The 20,196-nt window shown below is 38.2% G+C and overlaps 1 long non-coding RNA gene across 1 annotated transcript; it reads left to right on the top strand.

The window, feature by feature from the left end:
• Positions 1–2,139: 2,139 nt before the first annotated feature.
• LOC123631792 lies at positions 2,140–19,937 on the top strand. Its single transcript, XR_006733229.1, has 3 exons — positions 2,140–2,174; positions 16,293–16,404; positions 19,924–19,937. It is a non-coding gene; the product is annotated as an uncharacterized LOC123631792 (long non-coding RNA).
• Positions 19,938–20,196: the final 259 nt, after the last annotated feature.

The raw sequence follows: 20,196 nt of genomic DNA on the forward strand, positions 1-20,196 counted from the left end.
GTTTCCTTGTTTTCAATGACTTTGACAGTTTTGAGGAGCACCGTTAAAGTTCTCTGTAAAATGCCATTCAATTTGGACTTGTCTTGATTTTTTTATTGGTTAAACATGACTTGTATGTTTTAGGGTCAATGTCCACAAATGTACAGGGCCCTTCTCATCACACCATATCAAGGATTCATACGATCAATATGATTTATCACTATGGAAGTTAACCTTGATCACCTGGCTGAGGCAGTGTGTGTCAGATTTCCTCACCATAAAGTTACCTCCCTGCTGTTTCATACTGGACTCTTTGGAAGGAAGTCACCATACACAGCCCACACTTAAGGGGTGGGGATGTATTCTCCACCTCCTTGAGGGGACAGTATCTAACAAATTATTTATAATTCCTCTATACAGGTGATTTGCTTATTTTCCCCATTTGTTAATTTCATTTGTTTATATCAGTATGGATTCATGTATATTTATTTTGTATTTTGTATTATCATTCAATAATAATTAATTTATTTGCTCAAATTGTTCCAGTTTAGGCCATCAAGAAAGTCTTGCATTTGGCTTCTATGTCTCATTGTTGTGTGTTTTGTTGTTCTTGTTATTGCTTTGTCCTTGCTGTTATTGTTTTGAGAACTTTCTTGCTTTCTGGAACTGCATGATGCTTCAGGCTGCCTTGTCTATTTTCTGTCCAGTCCTAAAGTCAGTCATTTCTCTAAGGAGCTTTGGTTCCTTTTATTGGAGAATGGGCTCTAAGTGTGTTTTTTAATGCTGGGGTGTTATTGCTTCTGGGCCATCTCAGCTGGCATAGCCAGGGGATGAATGTGTATATGTATAATAAATAAGAAATGCGTACATAACTATAAGTCTTCTATATGTAACTACTAAGATAAACATGAGTTCATGCTGATGCCTCCAGCTCCAATCCTGTAAGTCATGGTTCATTCTAGCTACTCCCCTTGCTCATCTAAAATCTCTCACTCCAATAGTGAGAAGCCTGCTCCCACAATCCACCATCCACTTATTTAGCTGTTTCATTTCAGTATAGATGTATAGTGGTTTCAGAATTGTGAACCTATACCCCTGTAGGTAAGAACTTTTTCAACTAAAGTACAGTACTTATGTGCAGTTCTTTTTGTTTTCAGTCTTACAAAGTTACTTAGGTCCTGCTATACAAATGAGCCAAAATGACTGTTGTGTATCAGCCCCTGTGTTTATTTCTTCTCATTAGGCTGAGAGATCCATTAGCTCAAAAACCTGTCAGTGCTAAATTCAAATTTTTACATATATAATTGTTTTAAATGTAGCACAAACAAGCGGATTTTTAGGCATTTAGAATCTTCATGCTTAACATATTCCCTGTGACTGCACCCAAGATATGCTATCCAGAAATAAGATAAATCACAGGACTATGTAAAAGTAAAAATAAAAAGCCCAAGTCTGTTGCCCTTTAGACTTTCCAACCCAGAGACGACCCATCATGCTGTTCAGCAATATCGTCTGTACACATCCCTTCCCTTCGTCCCCTTCTGGATGGTGGCCCTGTGCGTCTGGATAGGCTTATGCTTTGAGGGACTTTTGCCACCTGCAAACCTGCCAAAGTGTTGCTTAGATAATCTCATGTGTGCTACTGCTCCCTCAGGGCAGGTCTTTTCCCTTGATCAGGGCCACAGTTTTTGAACTCGTTCCCTACAGGTCAGCACCTTTTTCCTTCTGTAGTGAGGTTGTTTTATACCTTTGTAGTGCAGTTAGATTCCTTTAAAAGGGTTTGCATTCCATTCAGGAATTCCTCTACTCGTTAACTTATTTTAAAAATCTGCATCCATAAAGGCTCACTCTTTGTGCTGTAATGTAAATTAGATTGCATTGATCGACAGTGCAGCTCAGACTATCTATGCCCTCACTGACATTTTGCTGCTTGATCTGTCAATTACTGATGGTGGGGTGAGTGGGCCGAAATAATATCAAGTATTCTTAACAGTGCCAGCAGGAAGCAGGACAAAGGTTGAAGTGACGAAATGTCAGAAGGCTCAACCTGCCATTTTGGGTTTGAAGATAGAGGAAGGGGACCATGAGTCAAAGAGCACTAGCAGCCTCTAGCCGCTGAAAAAGTCCAAGAAACAGATCCTACCTAGAGCCTCCAGAAAGGAACACAGCCTGGTCAAGACCTTGGTTTTATCCTGGTAAGACCTATGTCAGACTTCTAACCTACAGAACTGTAAGAGAACACAGTATGGTTTTGAGCCACTAAATTTGTGGTGATTTGTTATAGCAGTAATATACAGCTAATACAAGGGATGTTTAAATCTCCAACTAAATAGCTGATTTGTATATTTCTCTCTTTAGTTCTATCAGTTTTTGCCTTATCTATTCTAACACTGTTGTTAGATGCATATGCAGTTAAGATCATTATGTTTTCTTGGAAAATTAGCTCCTTTACCGTATGTGTTGTCCTCCATTATCGTAGATAATCTTCCTTATTGTGAATTCTGCTTTGTCTGAAATCAATATCATTCCTTTAGTTTTCTTCTGATTAGTGTTGGCATGGTATATCTTCATCCATCTTTTTATTTTTAACTATCTGAGTCTTTATAGTTTAAAATTGGGTCTTGTCTTTTTTTATCCATACTAAAAATCTATGACTTTTGATTATTGTGTTTATATCATTTGCATTTAAAGTGATTTTTTTACATAGTCAAATAAATACCATTTCTGTAACCGTTTTCTATTCATTGCATTTGTTCTTTGTTTCTCCTTCCTCTTCCCCTACCATGTTCTGCCTTCTCTGGTTTTAATAGAACACTTTATCTGATTCCATTTTATCATCTTTTTTTGTACATCACGTACACTTCCTTTTAAAATTTTTAGTGATTTACTTGGACTTTACTATATGTATTTTTAAATAATCTAAGCTCATCTTCAAATAGCACTGTACCACTTTATGTGTAATGGGAGGTCCCTTATGACTGGGTATTCCAGTTCCTCTCTTCTGTGCTTTGTGACAGTGCTGTCGTTCATTTCACCTATCCATATGCTATAATCCCAAACCTGTTATCATCATTGCTTTGAACAGTTACCTTCTACATCCGTTAGTGATACTAAAAATGAAATCTCTTTTACTTTCATTTGTTTCTCTGACTCTCTTTATTTATGGCGATCTAAGTTGCTGATCTGTATAATTTTTCTTCTGCCTGAATAACTTTCTTTTGCATGTCTTTCAGGGCAGGTTTTCTGGCAATGAATTCCTTCAGTTTTTGTTTGCTGGTGTTTATTTCTCCTTCACATTTTTTATTGAGGTAAAATTCACGTAATATAAATAACCATTTTAAAGTATACAATTCAGTGGATTTTAGTACATTCACAATGTTGTGCAACCATTCCCCTTCTCTAGTTTCAAAACACTTTATCAGTCCCGAAGGAGACTGTATGCTCATGAAGCAGTCACTCCTCATTGTCACCTCTTCCTAGCCCCTGGCAACCACTCGTCTGCTTTCTGTCTCTATGGATTTACCTATTCTGGATATTATATATATATATATAGTCATTACTGTAGGAAAATATGTAAAAATATAATGTGTGTGACTGAAATACCAGAAAGAGAAGTAAGAGACGGAGTAGTATAAAGAATTGAAGTAACCATGGCTAATAACATTCCCAAACTATTGACAGACATATTTTATAAAATATGTGACCTTTTATGCCTGGTTTCTTTACTTAGCAAATTGTTTTCATTGGATACATAATTCACTCTGCTTAGGTGTCTTATTTTGGTATTAAACTTGTTTTCACACTCTCTTAGTTTCCTGGATCTGTGCTTTAGTGTCTGTCAATAGCTTGGGAATGTTATTGGCCATGGTTACTTCAATTCTTTATTCTATTCCGTCTCTTACTTCTCTTTCTGGTATTTCAGTCACACACATTATATTTTTACATATTTTCCTACAGTAATGACTTCTTTTCTGTTTTTGTCATTCTGTTTCTTTTGCATTTAAGTTTGGGCAGTTTCTGTTGACCTATCTTCAGGTTCACCCATTCTTTCCTTGGCCATTTCAACGTTGCTAATGAGTCTATCAAAGGCATTCTTCAATTCCACTACTGTTTTTTATTTCTAGTATTTCCTTTAGATTTCTTTCTTTCTTTCTTTCTCCTTTCTTCTACCTTTGATTTTTTCTTTCTTTTCTTTCTTTTCCTTTCTTTGTCTCTCTGCTTACATTTCCCATCTGATCTTGTGTGCCATTTACTTTTTTCTTTAGCACCCTTAACATGTTAACATAATTATGTTAAATTTCCTGTCTAATAATTGCAACATCTGTGTTATATCCAAGTTTGATTCGGGTACTTGTTTTGTCTCTTCAGACTGTATTTTTTTTTCTTGCCTTTTAGCATGCCTTGTAATTTTTTGTTGAAAGCCAGACATGTTGAATCAGGTAATAGGAACTAAAGCAATTAGGCCTTTAGTGGGAAGATTTATGATAATCTGTTAGGTGTTAGTCTGTGTTTAACATTTACTGTTTCAATAGGCAATAGAGGCTTCAACTTCCTCTACTGTCCTTGTTTTTGTCTCCATTTCTGCGTTTGGAGTGCTTTGGATAGAGTCTGTGTTTTGCAGCTCTCTCAACTATAATTTACTGTTCTTGCACTGGAAACTTTTTGGTATGACACTAACATCTGGGAGGAGCATCCTATAAACTTTTCATTAAATTTCAGCTATTGGTGGACTTATATATTGGGACTTATATCTCTTCCTGGGTTTGTTTCTCATTTAATTTCACTGTGAACAGATAAGATACATTCTATTAATATAATGTAAATCTTTTTAAATGTATTAAGATATATTTTGTGGCACAGATTATTGCCTATCTTGGTAAACATTCTGTGTGCATTTGAAAAATAAATGTGCTTTGTTTTCTTGTTTATGTAGTGTTTTATAAATTAAGTCATGTTGGTTGATAGTTTTGTTTGAGCCTTCTATAACATTATGGTCTACTTGTTTCATTAATTATCAAGAAAGGAATACTGAAATTTCTGGCTATATTTGTGGATTTGTCTACTTCTATTTTCAATTTTGTCAGATTTTCATTTATGAATGCTGAAGGTCTGTTATATAACATTCATTATTATTATATAAACATTTAGTATTTCTGTGTTCTCTTAATGAATTTATCCCTTTATAATTATGGAATGATCTTCCTCATCCCTGATAGTATCTTTGTTCAGAAATCTACTTTGTCTGATGTTTATTTGTCTAGCTGTCCAGCTGTCTTTCAGTTAATGTTTATATGGTATATATTTTCCATCCTTTTATTTGAGTCTTTACATTTAAAATATATTTCTTGAAGGCAGCATATATTTGGGTATTACTTTTCTTACCCACTCTGACAATCTCTGCCTTTGCACTGAATGTAATTTTGTATGGTTAGGTTCAACTCTACCACCTGTTTTCTATTCATTCCATATGTGCTTTGTTCCCTTTTTCTGCCTTTATTTTGATTAATTGAATATTTTTTTCATTTTAAAACATTTTAATAAATTTAGGCTTACAAGTTGAACTCTGTTAGATGTATATATTGTGCAGTGGTAGAGTCTGGGTTTTTGGTGTACCCATCATCTAAGTAGTACATTGTACCTCATAGGTAATTTTTAACCCTTGCCCTCTCCTACCCTCCCCCCTTGTGAGTCTCCAATGTCCATTATGCCACTCTGTGTGCCCTTGCGTAGCCATATTTTAGCTCCCACTAATAAATAAGAACATGCTACATTTACTTTTCTGTTCCCAAGTTATTTCACTTAGGATATTGGCCTCCAGTTCCATGCAAGTTGCTGCAAAATACATTATTTCATTCTTCTTATCACTAAGTTTTACATATATATATGTGTGTGTATATATATAAAGAAAGTGTGATATATATCACATTTTCTTGATCCATTCTTCAGTTGATGGGCATTTAGGGTGATTCCATATCTTTGCGATTGTGAATTGTGCTGCAATAAACATATAAGTACAGGTATCTTTTTTATATAATTATGTCTTTTCCTCTGGGTAGATACCCAGTAGTGGGATTGTAGGATCGAATGGTAGATCTACTTTTAGTTTTTAGAGAAATCTCCATGCTGGTCTCCACAGAGGTTGCATTCATTTACGTTCCCACCAACAGTGTATAAGTGTTCCCTTTTCACTGCAACTGCAGTAACATCTATGTTTTTTTTGACTCTTTAGTAATGGTCATTCTAAACGAAGAAAGATGGCAATTCATTGTGGTTTTAATTTACATTTCCCTGTTGATTAGTAATGCTGAGCAATTTTGTCATATATTTGTTGGTCTTTTTTATATCTTCTTTTGAAAGATGCCTGTTCATGTTATTGTCCACTTTTTAATGAGATTATTTGTTTTTCTCTTGATGAGTTGTTGGAGTTCGTTGTAGATTCTGGATGTTAGTCCTTTGTCAGACACATAGTTTGCAAATATTTTCTCCTATTCTCTAAGTTGTCAGTTTGATCTTTTAATTATTTCTTTTGCTGTGCAGAAGCTTTATAGGTTGGTCAGGTCCCATTGGTCTATTTAGGAGTTTTATTTCTTCCTTGTGTAATCTCTAGAGGTTGTTTGTTTTCAGGAATTTATCCAACTCCTCTAGGTTTTTTAGTTTGTGACCATATAGTTGTTCATAATAGTCTTTGATGATTTTTTGTGTTTCTTTGGTATCAGTTCTTTTGTCTCCTTTTTCATTTCTAATTGTATTTATTTGGATCTTCTCTCTGCTTTTCTTGGTTAGTCTAATTAGCAGTTTATCAATTTTGTTTATCTTTTTGAAGAACCACTTTTCAACTCATTGACCCTTTGAATTTTTTTTTTAGTTTCTGTTTCATTTAGTTCTCCTCTGATCTCTTTTATTTCTCCTCCTCTGTTGACTTTGTGTTTAGTTTGTTCTTATTTTTCTAGTTTCTTGAAGTACAATGATAGGTTGTTAATTTGTGATCTTTCTACTTTTGTAATGGAGGCATTTAATGCTATAAATTTCCCTCTCAGCACTGCTTTTACTGTCCTCACAGATTTGGGGGTGTTGTGTTTTCATTTTCATTCATTTCAAAAAATTTTTAAATTTCCATCTTTATTTCTTTGTTGATCTTGTGATCCCTCAGGAGCATGTTGTTTAATTTCCATATGTTTGTATAGTTTCTGAAGTTCTTCTTCATATTAATTTCTAGATTCATTCTACTCTGATCTGAAAAGATACTTGATATGATTTCAATTTTTAATAATCTGTTAATATTTGTGTTGTGGCCTAAAATGTAATCTATCTTAGAGAAAGTTCCATGTGCTGATGGAAAGAATATATATTCTGTAGTTGTTGGGTGGAATGTTCTGTAAATGTCTGTTAAGTCCATTTGGTGTAAAGTCCAGTATAAGTTATATGTTTCTTTATCAATTTTCTGTCTTGATGATATGTCTAGTCCTGTGAGTGGGGTGTTAGATTTTCTCACTATTATTGTGTTGCTGTCTATCTCTTTCTTTAGGTCTAGTATCTGTTTTGTGAACATAGGGGCTCTGATATTCGGTGCATATATATTTAGAATCATTATATCCTCTTGCTGAATTGGTCCCTTTATCATTATATAATGAATTTCTTTGTCTTTTTAAAGCTTTTTTTAATGTATTTTAATTCAGGATATTATGGGGGTATAAACATTTTGGTTACATGAAATGCATTTGCCTCACTCAAGCCAGGGACACAAGTGTGCCCTTCCCCCATACAGTGTGCCCCGTCTCCATTAGCTGTGGGTTTACCCCCCCACCCACTCTACCACCTACTTCCCCACCTGACTGGCACCCAGTGAGTATTACTACCATGTGAGCATCTTACTTGATCAATTAGTACCAGTCTGATGGCAAGTATATGTGGCGCATGTTTTTCTATCCTTGTGATACCTCACAAACTTTTTTTACTTAAAGTCTGATTTATCTGATATAAGTATACCTCCTCTTGTTGTCTTTTGGTTTCCATTTGCATGGAATATCATTTTCTACCCCTTTACTTTCAGTCTTTATGTGCCTTTATGGGTAAGATGGGTTTCTTATAAGCAGCATATAATTGGATCATGGTTTTTTGTCCATCCTGCCAGTCTATATCTTTTAAGTGAAGCATTGAATCTACTTATGCTCAAAGTTAATATTAATATATGAGGCTTTGTTCTTGTCATATTGTTAGTTGATTTCTAGTTGTTTTCTACATTCTTTGTTTCTTTTTCTCTTTTTGTCTTTGCGGTTTGCTGAATGTCTGTTATGTTGCCATTTAATTCTTTTTCTCCTTTTTGTGATTGTTTTATAAGGCTTGTGAATTTTATATTTTCATGTATTTTTGTGATAGTGAATATTGACCTTTTGTTTCCATGTTTAGAATTCCTTTGAGCATTTTCTGTAGAGACAGTCTAGTGGTAATGAATTCTCAGCATTTGCTTGTCTGAGAAAGACTGTATTTCTCTTTCATTTATGTAGCTTATTCTGGCAGGATATAAAATTCTTGGCTAGCAGCGTTTTTTTTTTTGTTTGTTTGTTTTTCTTGCAGCACTTTGAAAATGACATCTTATTGTCTTCTGGTCTGTAATATTTCTGCTGAGTCTTCTGATGTTAGTCTGATGGGATTTTCCTTATAGGTGACTAGTTGCTTTTCTCTTGCTAATTTTAAGATTCTCTTTTTCACTTCACATTTAGTCATTCTGATTATCCTTATCGTGAATAATGGCTCACAATACCAACATCTCACACAGTGTCTGCTGTATAAAAATTGCCCAAGCACATGTTCAAGGACTGGCCTAGTGTGTTTATGAAGTCCAACTGTATATCACACATGCACACACATCCGTAAACCCAAATAATACACAGATACAGATATTAGAAGGATATTAAAAATAGGCAATTTTTTCTACACCAGATAAATATATTTTTACATATGATGTTAAAATATTTTGAGATTGTTTTTCAATACTTAAAATCTATATCCTTGTATATAAAACTTTATTTTCTTTATTTTGAATCAGTAAAATAAAATATGTGAAATCATAGTTAATATATTTTCCAAATATGAAGTATATTATCTGCTCTTTTAAACTTTGTCCTATAGAAATGCTGACATAACAGAGTAGTCTTTATTCTTCCTAGAGCTCATAAAAAATCAATGAGTTCTGTTCCTTCCTTCTCCAAAGTTCATGGTTTAACAGTTCATACTGAGTCCACCCTACCCAGGTTGTAGAATTTACCAGTTAGAATTTATTTCTCCTTCATGCTTAGTTCTGGAAAACAACAAATTATTTGAGCCTTCAAATACACAATAGCACACATTGATATCAAATCAATGTTTACAACTTGCAAGTGGACAAGTGTGTGTGTGTGTGTGTGTGTGTGTGTGTGTGTGTGTGTGTTTATGTCTGTACTTATTATGCTCATAATACCAGAGGCACTTGGAAAGATTTAAAACCAGAGAGTTCCTTACCAGGATATATCAGGGCCTTCTTCCAATCTAAAGTAGAACAAATCCAGGTAAGACAAGGTGAGATATTATCTTGTAGCCTTATATTCCTTTCCTTTCTTCTTCTTATTTTTTTTTCATAAGTCATCATGAAATCTTTAGTCTTTTCCTCTAAAGAGTGAAGCTGAGAACATGTTGTGCATTGGGACATCACATGGTGTCCAAACAGAGACTCTTACCTTCACTGTACAATGCCTTTCGCCGTTCTGAAAGAAACAGCATTCAATGAGAGAGCCAGACAGGTACGAAGGGGGCACAGAAACATCATTTTTGTGATCCCCTATCCAGTTTCTCTCTAATTCTGAAGTCTGAAAACCTCACCCGGAGAGGCCCTTTTCTTTTATGAAAAAGAGACTCATGTCCCAGAGAGAATAAGTGATGTGTCCACGATCAGAACCAAATAGAGCTCAGGAATCTTGAGTCCAAATTCTTTGTCCCCAGACTTAGGTTTTCTTGGCAGTGTCAACATTACCAAGTATATTGTAACAGTCACATCAAAAGTAAGCAGGCTAAAATCACCTACACTCAGTAAAGGTTTGGGTAAATGTCACAGCTCTGAGCTTTGTGAGGTCTCCTCAGGGGCATGGGGCACGGATGTGAGGAAGTTTTCTTGGCTGATGCGTGACCAAGTGTTTTCATTTACATGAGAGGAGACATTGAAAACAAGCCAATGAGACAAAAGCACGAGGCAGAACACTGACCTGCTGAGCCCAGAGCGGACCCCTGGAGGAGGAGAAAGGGGAGGAGAAAGCCAGCTGGAGAGAAGCCGGGAAAACCCTCCATCTTCCCCAGGGCAGGTGGGAACGTTCACTGCGAAGATGACTGGGTGCTCTGCAGGAGAAGGTGGTGAGGAGGCAGAGGAGTGGAGGTTCTTAGGAAAAAAATCCTCTGTTCAAAGATTTAACTGTATACGCAGGTTTTTGGCTGTTTGTCCCTCACAGACCTTAAGACCAACACCATCAACTCCTACCCCCTCCCCGGTGGGTTTTCCTTCCTTCTCTTTCTTCTGGAAACCAGCTGTTCCCAGCAGCATAGAAAGCTGTAAATGGCTGCCTCCCACTCTGTGTCTCTCTTTCTTATCCGAGGATTCGCCTTCTCGCCAGGGCTCTCAGGAAATTAGGAACCCTGAGTTCAGTGCTGAGAAGTGAAGTCGGACACAGACCCAGTCCACTCCCTCAGCCACTCTATCTTCAGGTTTCTACATTCACTTATTTATTTACCACAGATAGCTCTTGTGGCTTCACTCCCAAAAGGAAGGAACCTTTTCTTGCCATGGGTCCCAGAGTCGAGGCCCTCTGTTTTCCGTAGCCACAACTCCCACAGACACCCCTGCACATCACCACACATTTCCCTCACCATCTCCATTGAGCTGGTGGATTCCTGGCAGTTCCTGGACTCCTGGGTGCACCCACAGGGCTGGCTCCAGAGACGATTTGCACCTGATTGTTCCTGTGCTCAGTATCCAAGGGGGTGGCTGCAGGGGCTGGGGCTAGCAGGTTTCCAACCCTTCACTGGATTGAGAATATTTTTGGGAAGAAGGACCAACAAGGCTGCCAAGATACCCTGGCTTTTGAATGCCTGTCCTAGAGAGAGTCTAGGGAGAAAATCGCAGCCTGCCTCCAGCTCTTCAGTTACTTTGAAAGTGGAAGTAATAAAGGTCACCCCAAGAGACTTCGGTCGGGGCAGAGTTATAGAATGATAGGAATTCTGATTCGTGCTTTTGTTGAAAATTGTCAGCGTAGCTCCCTTTTCCTGTTTACAAAAGGCTGAAACTGCATTACCAGGGGGGAGGAAGTCATCTTCCTGTATGCTGTCCAGGTCTGCGGGTCATCCCAATGTTCAGCTCACGAAGTTAACTGATTTAGAGAATACATCTAAGAGAAGCATACTTTTCCTACCACACCATAATCGACGTCGGAGGGCATGTGCGGAGCTGTGCCGGGGAAAATCAGAGCTCAGAAATGAAAGGCTCTGTACTCCAAGAACCATGGGGCTCCCAACAGTATAACAGAAATAATAACACAATTGTACAGTGCCAGACATGGAATGTGCTCAGAAGGAGTTTTCTTTCCATGTTGTATTCTTCCCAGGTTTAATTCATATTTCTTCATGTCACACAAGGTTACCAGATAATCAGGGACACAAACAGCAATTGCATAACTATTAGTATTGAGCCACTAACAATCTGGCCAAAGGGATACCAAGGTTCTAAATAAATATTCTCTAGACCTAGTAAAGTGCATTTGACTTTTTAAGAAATTAATTTTATTTAGATATAACTTCTGTGCAATGGAATGCATGGCTTCAAAATGCACATTTCAAAGAAGCTTCACAAATGTTTATACAAATGTAACCATCACTGCCTAGTTCAAAACTTCGAGCATTTGCATCTCTTGCAAATCTTCCTCATGTTCTCTGTCAGTCAATCCATCCCAGGAATAACAATCAGTATTCTAATATAAATCATGGTAGCTTAATCTTGCCTAATCTAAAACGTCAAAAAAATTTATTACCACTGATATGTACCCTTAAAAATGGTAATGATGGTAAATTATATATGTATATTATTTTCCCTCAAGAAAAAAATTTTACAAAAATAAAAATTAAACTTCAAAACAACAAAAAAAGAATCATACAGTATGTATGCTTTTGCATCTGGATTCTTTAGAGAAACAAAATGTTTTCTGAGATTCAACCGCATTGTACGTATCAGTACTTCATTTTTATTGCTGCACAATATTGTGTATTATGCATATTTACTCCGCGGCAGTTCTCTTCGGGACTGTCGCTGCCTCCACAGCCCTCCTCACTTCTCCCATGCCCTTCCACCCCACGGCCCGCGGGGCTCTGTGAGCCCTCCTGTCTTCCCCCGGCGCTGACATCTGCCTCATAGTGTAGGTCTGAAATATTGAGGAATAGGAAGGAAAAAAAGGAGAAAAGGGAAAGTTTGAAAACACCATTTGCCTTGTTTTCTTTGAAATTTGTGATATGTGTCTGTGTGTATATTCTAGTCCAAAATGTAAATAGATTGATATATATTTCCAGTAAAGCTGAAAAAATAAATTTGAAATTCATATACATATGTTAAATATCTCCCAATAATAGAGAATTGTTTGAGTAAAGTGGAGTAATCTGTGGAGAACATTTTGAGGAAATTACACCGAGTATGTATGTACCCAGTGTTTGTGTGTTTAAGAGAGAAAGATATGGAAGTCGAGAGAGAAGGAAAGATATCTTACAGGAGCTTATTGATTTCAAAAAGCATTTTTTAAAACAGGGTGAGCAATATGATCCTAATTGTTTAAGAAATATGGAAGGATAAACACCAAAATCATGCAAAAAATGATATGGTACTTATTGCTGAGTGGTGCAAAAATGGGTATTTCTACCTATAATTTTTGTTTATCTATAATTTTCAGACTAATATGAGAAAGTAAAGAATAATGTGCATAAAATATTTTAAAATGAAAATATGAAGTATGACAAGAAGGATTCATTTGTAGGGAATACAGGACTGGGGAAGCAATCAGCATTCTTGCATATAAAAAACTGGCTTAAAATAGAAACCAAATGGAAGAGTCAAATACCTGAGTAGATGCCACTGAAGATTAAAATACTGAGCTAAAAAGATGGAGTTTCTGGATTCTCCAAGGATATGGCATATTAAATCAAAGAGATAAAATTTAGGAAACATGACTTAAGCACAATAGATCCAGAACCACAACATTCATGTAATAGGATTTCTAGAATGGAACGAAGGAAATCAGGGGTAAAAATCAGGTCCCTGGATTCAAAGGGCCCTTCATAAAAAGCTGGATTATTGGAGCAAAAAAATAAGTCATTTACACATGTATTCTTACAAAGTTTTGGAGCTCCGTGGATAAACAAACAAATAAACAAGAACTTCCAAGCTTCCAGAGTCCAGGAAATGCGTTATGAACAAAAGAAAAAGAATCAGATTCCATCATACATTTGTCATTCAATATTCATTGCAGGAAAACAACTGAACCTAGTCTTTATATTTCTGAGTGGAAACTGGAATTACCTGAGCAACAAAACTAACACTTAAGTGTGAAGGCAAAAGAAAGAAAGGTCCAGACAAGCAAGGAACCAGGAGTTTTCCCTTCACAAAAACTTCTCTTATATGAAGAGTGAAGGTTTCGGGTTTTGGATGCAGGGGCTTGGAGGGGCCGAAGGTGCAGATGCGGCTGGGGCGGCCGGTGCTCTGTCTACCCCTCCCTGGGTGGGCTCTGCTATTAGATTTGGAGTAAGGCGGAAGGAGAGTAGAAAAGCTGAAGTGTGTCCTTCCTTTCCAATTCTCAGCCTAATGGAATGAGGGACCTCACGACTCGCCGTGATCTTTCTACCAGTGGGTCCCATTCTTGTCTTTGCCCTGCGCTATTGCCAGGACCGCCACTGTGCCACACTGTTCCCCGCACTGAGAAAGGCGGTGCGTTGCCTGGACGCGTCTCTGCCAATAGACCTCCTCTCTGTCCGGCTTCTCCAGGTGTCGCTGTGGGGCTCAGGTGAGAATATTTTATGTTTTCTATACCTGAGTTCTCTTAGTCTCTGGATAGAAGGATTAAATCGCTCCATCGCTTCTCATACATACATGGATTAGCTCTAAATCCTCTCTTAATATTTTGATATAATGATTTATTTGCCCATAGAGTATATAGTTATTCTAGAGAGAAGGACCAGGTAGAATTATTTTACTAGTACCTTCTCATTCATTCAGGTCTCAGCTTCAGGAGGAATACATGTTCGGATGCCCAAGACCTGATTAAAAACCCCGCTTCCATGATTTCCCAGCACTCTTCTTCCTCCTTGATAAAATGTACTGCCATTGCAATTAAAAACTGAAATTTTAAAAATTAAATAAAATTTCAAAAATTTTCTTAATGTGAGATTACCTTGTCGATTGTAAGCCCCCTGAGGTTAGAAATCCTCTGTCCTGCTCACTGCCACCCCTCAGCCTGAACCAGACCCGTGACTGTGTGAGTGACGGACGTCGCGGGACACCCGGGCAGGAACGCGCTGAGCTCTAAAATCGCAGGCAGGTCATGCGGGCTTTCTTTTCCCTTGTGGCTCTATCCCACACATTCATTCTTGTTATTGGCCCCTCAGAGCCCATTGGAGCCACGCTGGGCGTGGACGCAGTCTTGCCCCTCCGTGTGTCCCCAGCCGTGAGCGTGGGAGTGCGGTGGCTGTGTGTGCGCATCGCGACGGAATGGAGCGGGCGGGAACAGCCGGTGGATTTCAAAGAGAGAGCAGAGTTGGTGAAAGAGCACATCTCTGACGGAAGAGTAGCTGTGAGAATCCACCGTCTCCGCAGCAAACATATAAAAAAATGCTCAACATCTCTACTCATTAGAGAAATGCAAATCAAAACCACCACGAGACAACCACTAACCCCAGTGAGATTGGCCTCTATCAAAAAATCGCAAAACAACAAATGCTAGCGAGGATGTGGAGAGACAGAAACACTCTTACATTGCTGGTGGGACTGCAGATTGGTGCAACCTCTGTGGAAAAGAATCCGGAGATACCTCAAAGAGCTGGGAGTGGAAATACCGTTCGATCTAGCAATAGCACTGTTGGGCATCTACCCAAAAGAGCAAAAGACATTCTATAATAAAGACATCTGCACCCAAATGTTTATGGCAGCACAATTCACTATTGCAAGGATGTGGAAACAGCCCAAGTGCCTGTCAATTCATGAGTGGATTACTAAAATTTTGTAGATGTATACAATGGAATATTACTCAATTATAAGAAACGACAGTGACCTAGCACCTCTTATATTTTCCTGGATTGAGCTTGAGTCCATTACCCACAGTGAGGTATCACAAGATCCCAGGAATAGTCTACACATATACTCGCTGTCAAATTGGTACTAACTGATCAACACTATGGTGCTCACATGGTAGTAATATTCTCCAGGGATTAAGGGATTGGGGGAGACAAACTCACAACTAAGGGTCACAGACACAGTGAGCATTGTAGAGGGGAAGGGCATGCCTCTAAACCTCGCTTGGGTGAGCCAAAGACAAAATGTAACCAGAAGATATTTGCACTTCTGGGTTTATTGCAGCATTATTCACAATGGCTAAAATGTGGAATCAGCTTAAGTGTTTGTCATGGGACGAATGGATAAAAAAGATGTGGTGTATGTACACAATGGAATATTATTTAGCCAGGAAAAAGAAGGAAATTTTGTCATTTGCAGAAACATGGATAGATCTGGAGGACATTAAGTGAAATAAACCGGGCACAGAAAGACAGATATTTCATTTTCACACTCATATATGGGACCTAAAAATAAAAATTGATCTCAAGGAAGAGGTGAATAGAATGGTGGCTACTAGAGATTGGTAAGGGTGGTGGGATGGGGTAACAAAGAGGTGTTGGTGAAGGGGTAATTCTGTTTAATAGAAGGAAGAAGTTCTGATGTTCAGTGGTACAATGGGGCAACTATAGTTGACAATAGTTTATTGTATTTCAGAATAGCTACAAGTTTTCAAATGCTCCCAACATAAAGCAATGATGAATGTTTCAGGTGAATCATGTCCCAGTTACCCTGATTTGATCATTGTATGTTGTGTGCTTGTATCAAGATGTAACATGTAACTCCATGAATATGTACAATTATTATGTATCAATAAGAAAAAAGAATGGGGGCGTGGGGAGCATGGGCAATATACATAACCTAAACTTTTGTACTCCCATAATAGGCTGAAATTAAAAAAAATTAAAAAATAAAACATTTAAACTCCTAGGTGGAAAAAAAAAAGAATCCACCATCTCCAGGCCTCAGACGATGGATTGTACATGTGTTTTTTAGAAAAGGCATTGATTTTGAAGAAGCCATTGTGGAGCTAATGGTGATAGGTGAGTGATTACCTGAGCGTGCAGATCACTCTCAGGGAAATGTAAGTGTTCTGTGTGTGAATTTGGGGAAGGGTCATGAACAGGACAAACACGCAGGTGTGCTCAGAGCTGAACAACATCCTGGACACTGGATTTCACCCAAATGCTCTTGATCTATCTATGCATTTATTGTGCTGTACTTTAAAATTGAACCGCTTCTATAAGTATCTACTATAAAAATAGGTAAGTTATTTCTTACTCATGTCTCTCCCATGCATTTGAAGGAAAGCACCGTGATTACCAAAATGTACATTTATCTCAGAGACCAGCGCCCCAGCTGGTTTCTGTGATGAACCAAGTCTCAGCTGCGAGTGTTGGCGGTGAGGTCTTGATTGCACTGTTTGGAGGAAGAGATCATAAACGTTGTGACACAGTGGATTGATAGTGCAGGAAAAAAAATTATCAGCAGAGGGTTGAGGTCAGAAAATAACGAATGTTGAGTATCTAAGTGAGGCAGAAGTAGAGAAAACCAATATCAGAGCGGCTTTTTGGGAAATAAAACGGCCCTGAAGAGAGGGGCCGGTGTGAAAGGCAAGAATAGACTGAGGGAAAGCCCACAGAACACTGAGTCGACCACCATGGGTTTTGTCATTATTGGCGCTGTTTTATTTACAATTACAATAAAATTATAAGCTTGCTGTCTCAGACGCAAACGATTAAAAAGCCATAAAATATAAAATGATAATCCTCCCTTTCCCTTCAGTATTTATTTTTTCTTCCAATGTAACATTTAATAACAGATTGTTCTCTGACCTTCTATATCTCTTTCTTTACATAACCATATATTTATGAATCAGATCTTAATCTCTGATAATAAACTAGTTCAAAAACATTTCGGTTACCTTATTTAAAAACGGTATTAAATCTGTCTTTGATTCCTCAGCCAATCAGGCCAGGGAGGATTATGTCTTAGTTATAATTGAGCTTCCTACCTCTCTTCCCCTGAGTAATGATTGTGCAAAGTTCCTTGGAGTCTAGTGCAGCCCACAGCATCCAGGGTTCAGCAAATCCCTTCCAGCTTGGGCCCTTCAGTGGTTAGCACTGGGATGCTCATCGTCCTAGGCTGTTACATCACTCCACCATTGCCTCCAGGAAGCTTGTCATGGATATAGTTCAAGACTTTCGATACAACTCTTCAAGAAGAATCTGAAGATCTATGTGTCCCTTCCTTAAATTCTGAGAAAACTCCACCTCACTCTATCAAAACTTCTTTCTGTTCTCCTTGAGGACAGTAGCCCATAGACATTTTTTCCCCACTTGTATTATACAATTGCTCTATTTAATGTATGCATTTGACAATATAGAAAGAAAGGTCTTTAAGCCAAACAAATATGCCTGAAGCTGAAATATTATAATTGGAATCAAGAGATGGAAAAACTTAGAGGAAAGCTCAAGTAGCAGTTAAAGCAAAGTTAACACTATTAAAATGTCAAATAATATCCTGCTCCTTAACACATACTGATATTTTCACTTAAAATATCTCACAATGTGTTCTTTCTGCAGCTTGCTGTTTTCTCCTTAACAATATGTAATAGACAAATTACAAAAGATTGTATTCTTTTATGATTGCAAATTTTCCATTACATAGAATTTTTTTTTTTTGTTAGAGACTGAGTCTCAGCTTTGTCACCCAGGCTAGAGTGCAGTGGCAGGATCATAGCTCACTGCAACCTCCAATGCCTGGGCTCAAGTAATCCTCCTGCCTCAGCCTCTGGGATTACAGGTGTAAGTCACTGCACACACCTCAAACATCTAGATTTAAACATGAATTTTATTGCCTTCATAACTCAATATGAAGATCATGACTCAAAACGAGGATCAAAAACTTCTCAGTATACCGTTTTGCTTAAAATAACAGTTTCCAAGAACATATCAATGTTAAGTGAAGGCTTACTGTATGTGTGTTTCATCATTTTTGTCATGATATAAAATTGAAAATTGTCAATGTTCATTAAAAAGTAAATATTGGCTGGGCTCAGTGGTTCACCCCTGTAATTCCAGCACTTTGAGAGGCAGAGGCAGGAGGATTGGTTGAGGCCAGGAATTCAAGATGAGGCTGGGCAACATAGTGAGAGCCCATCTCTACAAAAGAATAAAAAAACTAGCAAGGCCTGGTGGTGCCTGCCTGTAGTCCCAGCTACTCGGGAGGCTGAGGCATGAGGATCGCTTGAGCCCAGAAGTTTGAGGTTGCTGTCAGCTAGGCTGCTGCCATGGCACTCGAGCCCAGGCAACAGAAAAGAAAAACAAAAGAAAAAGAAAATTTATCCATCTTCTTTATGTCAAATTTCCTTCTCTATGTAGGAAGAGGCCAAATTCATCAGATCTTGAAAGAAAGGGTGACAGACTCTCTCAGTCCTGTTACTGTGAGCCCACTTTAGTATCCTCTCAGAAAGAGGTCAGATTTTCACAGCCTAGAACTAACCTCCTGGGAGCATAGCATTTTTCGGTATCTTTCCCAAATCAGTTCATTGACTCATGGGTGTAAAGACAAATTGACCTTTAGAAGCAGTTGGTTAATTATATATCCACACTTACCTTCTATTCAGTTAGTTAACCTTTGCCAAGTACAGCCACTTCTGTGCTCAAGAATGGGCATCCCTTCCTGTTCTTCTCCACATAGGTATTGCTTTTGTCTACTTGTTTCAAATTGGGACTTCAGTGGCTATATGCCTCTGGGAGGTGCAAGGTCTGTTTGGTCTATTGGCAGTTCCTGCTTCTAGGCTTTGATCTGCTCCACTTTGCTCAGGACCAGTTTTACCCATGTAGATGTTTCCTTTGGAGGCTCCCTCAAGCAATTCTGAGAAGATGCATTGTCTTTCAGATTGCTTTCTGCTTTCCAGGAGTGTGTCATTCCTGGCAGGTCAGGGTCCGGTAGTAAACATTAGCTGTGTTATATTTTTCAGCCAAAAAAATGATGATGTAGCTGAGAATTCTAATCTAGTTCCTGCAGCTGAGGAACTGGAGTAGGACTGAGCCAGACATAAGAAGTTCGTACCATATGACATCAAGTTCAAAAAGGCAAAATAATATGTAGTCTTAGAATTCAGGAGAGTCATTATTTTCGAAGACAGGGTAGATTCTTGTAGCATTGTGGTAATGTTATGTTCTGATATGGGCGCTGGTTACATGGATTCACTTGCAGATACAGCTTCTGTTGAGCTGAAGAAGAGAGATGGTAGGAGGGGAAAGAAAGGGGTGAGGGCAAAAAGTAAAAACACCTTGACTCCAGGATTAGCTTTACCCAGCTGCCTTCATCTTTTAGATAATGTCTACTTGGAGGAAGAAAAATAGTTTGGAAAAAGCTACAAGGGGAGATTGTTTAAAGAACTGACTACCAGAAGTCTCATTTTAATCTTAGAAAGATAGTCTCCTTGAGACTCCAATAAACAGAATCAATAGACATAGATATAGACAGATGTTTTTCAGAAAGAATTCAACATCGGCAAATTTCACCCTGCCCCTTTTCTCTCATCCCTCTAGGACCTAAATGCAGATGTGCTTGGGGACAGAATGCGTGACAGGCCTCGGTATAAGTCTTAGGATCAGCTTCAAGTCTGCTGTGATTTTTGAACCAAAGACGCCCTCTTCTCCTGCCAAAAACTATGGTGCTTCATCCACCTTCATACACTGGTGCTACTGTGTAACTTTGGGCATTTCAGGGTAAAAAGTGGCCCAGTCTCAGATGAATGACTTTCTTCTCCAGGGCTGGGTTCTGGTCCTCAGGTCCTTATGGTGGGTCCAGGAGATAAAGGA

Source organism: Lemur catta, chromosome 2, assembly GCF_020740605.2.
Source record: "Lemur catta isolate mLemCat1 chromosome 2, mLemCat1.pri, whole genome shotgun sequence".
Classification (NCBI taxonomy): Eukaryota; Metazoa; Chordata; class Mammalia; order Primates; family Lemuridae; genus Lemur; species Lemur catta.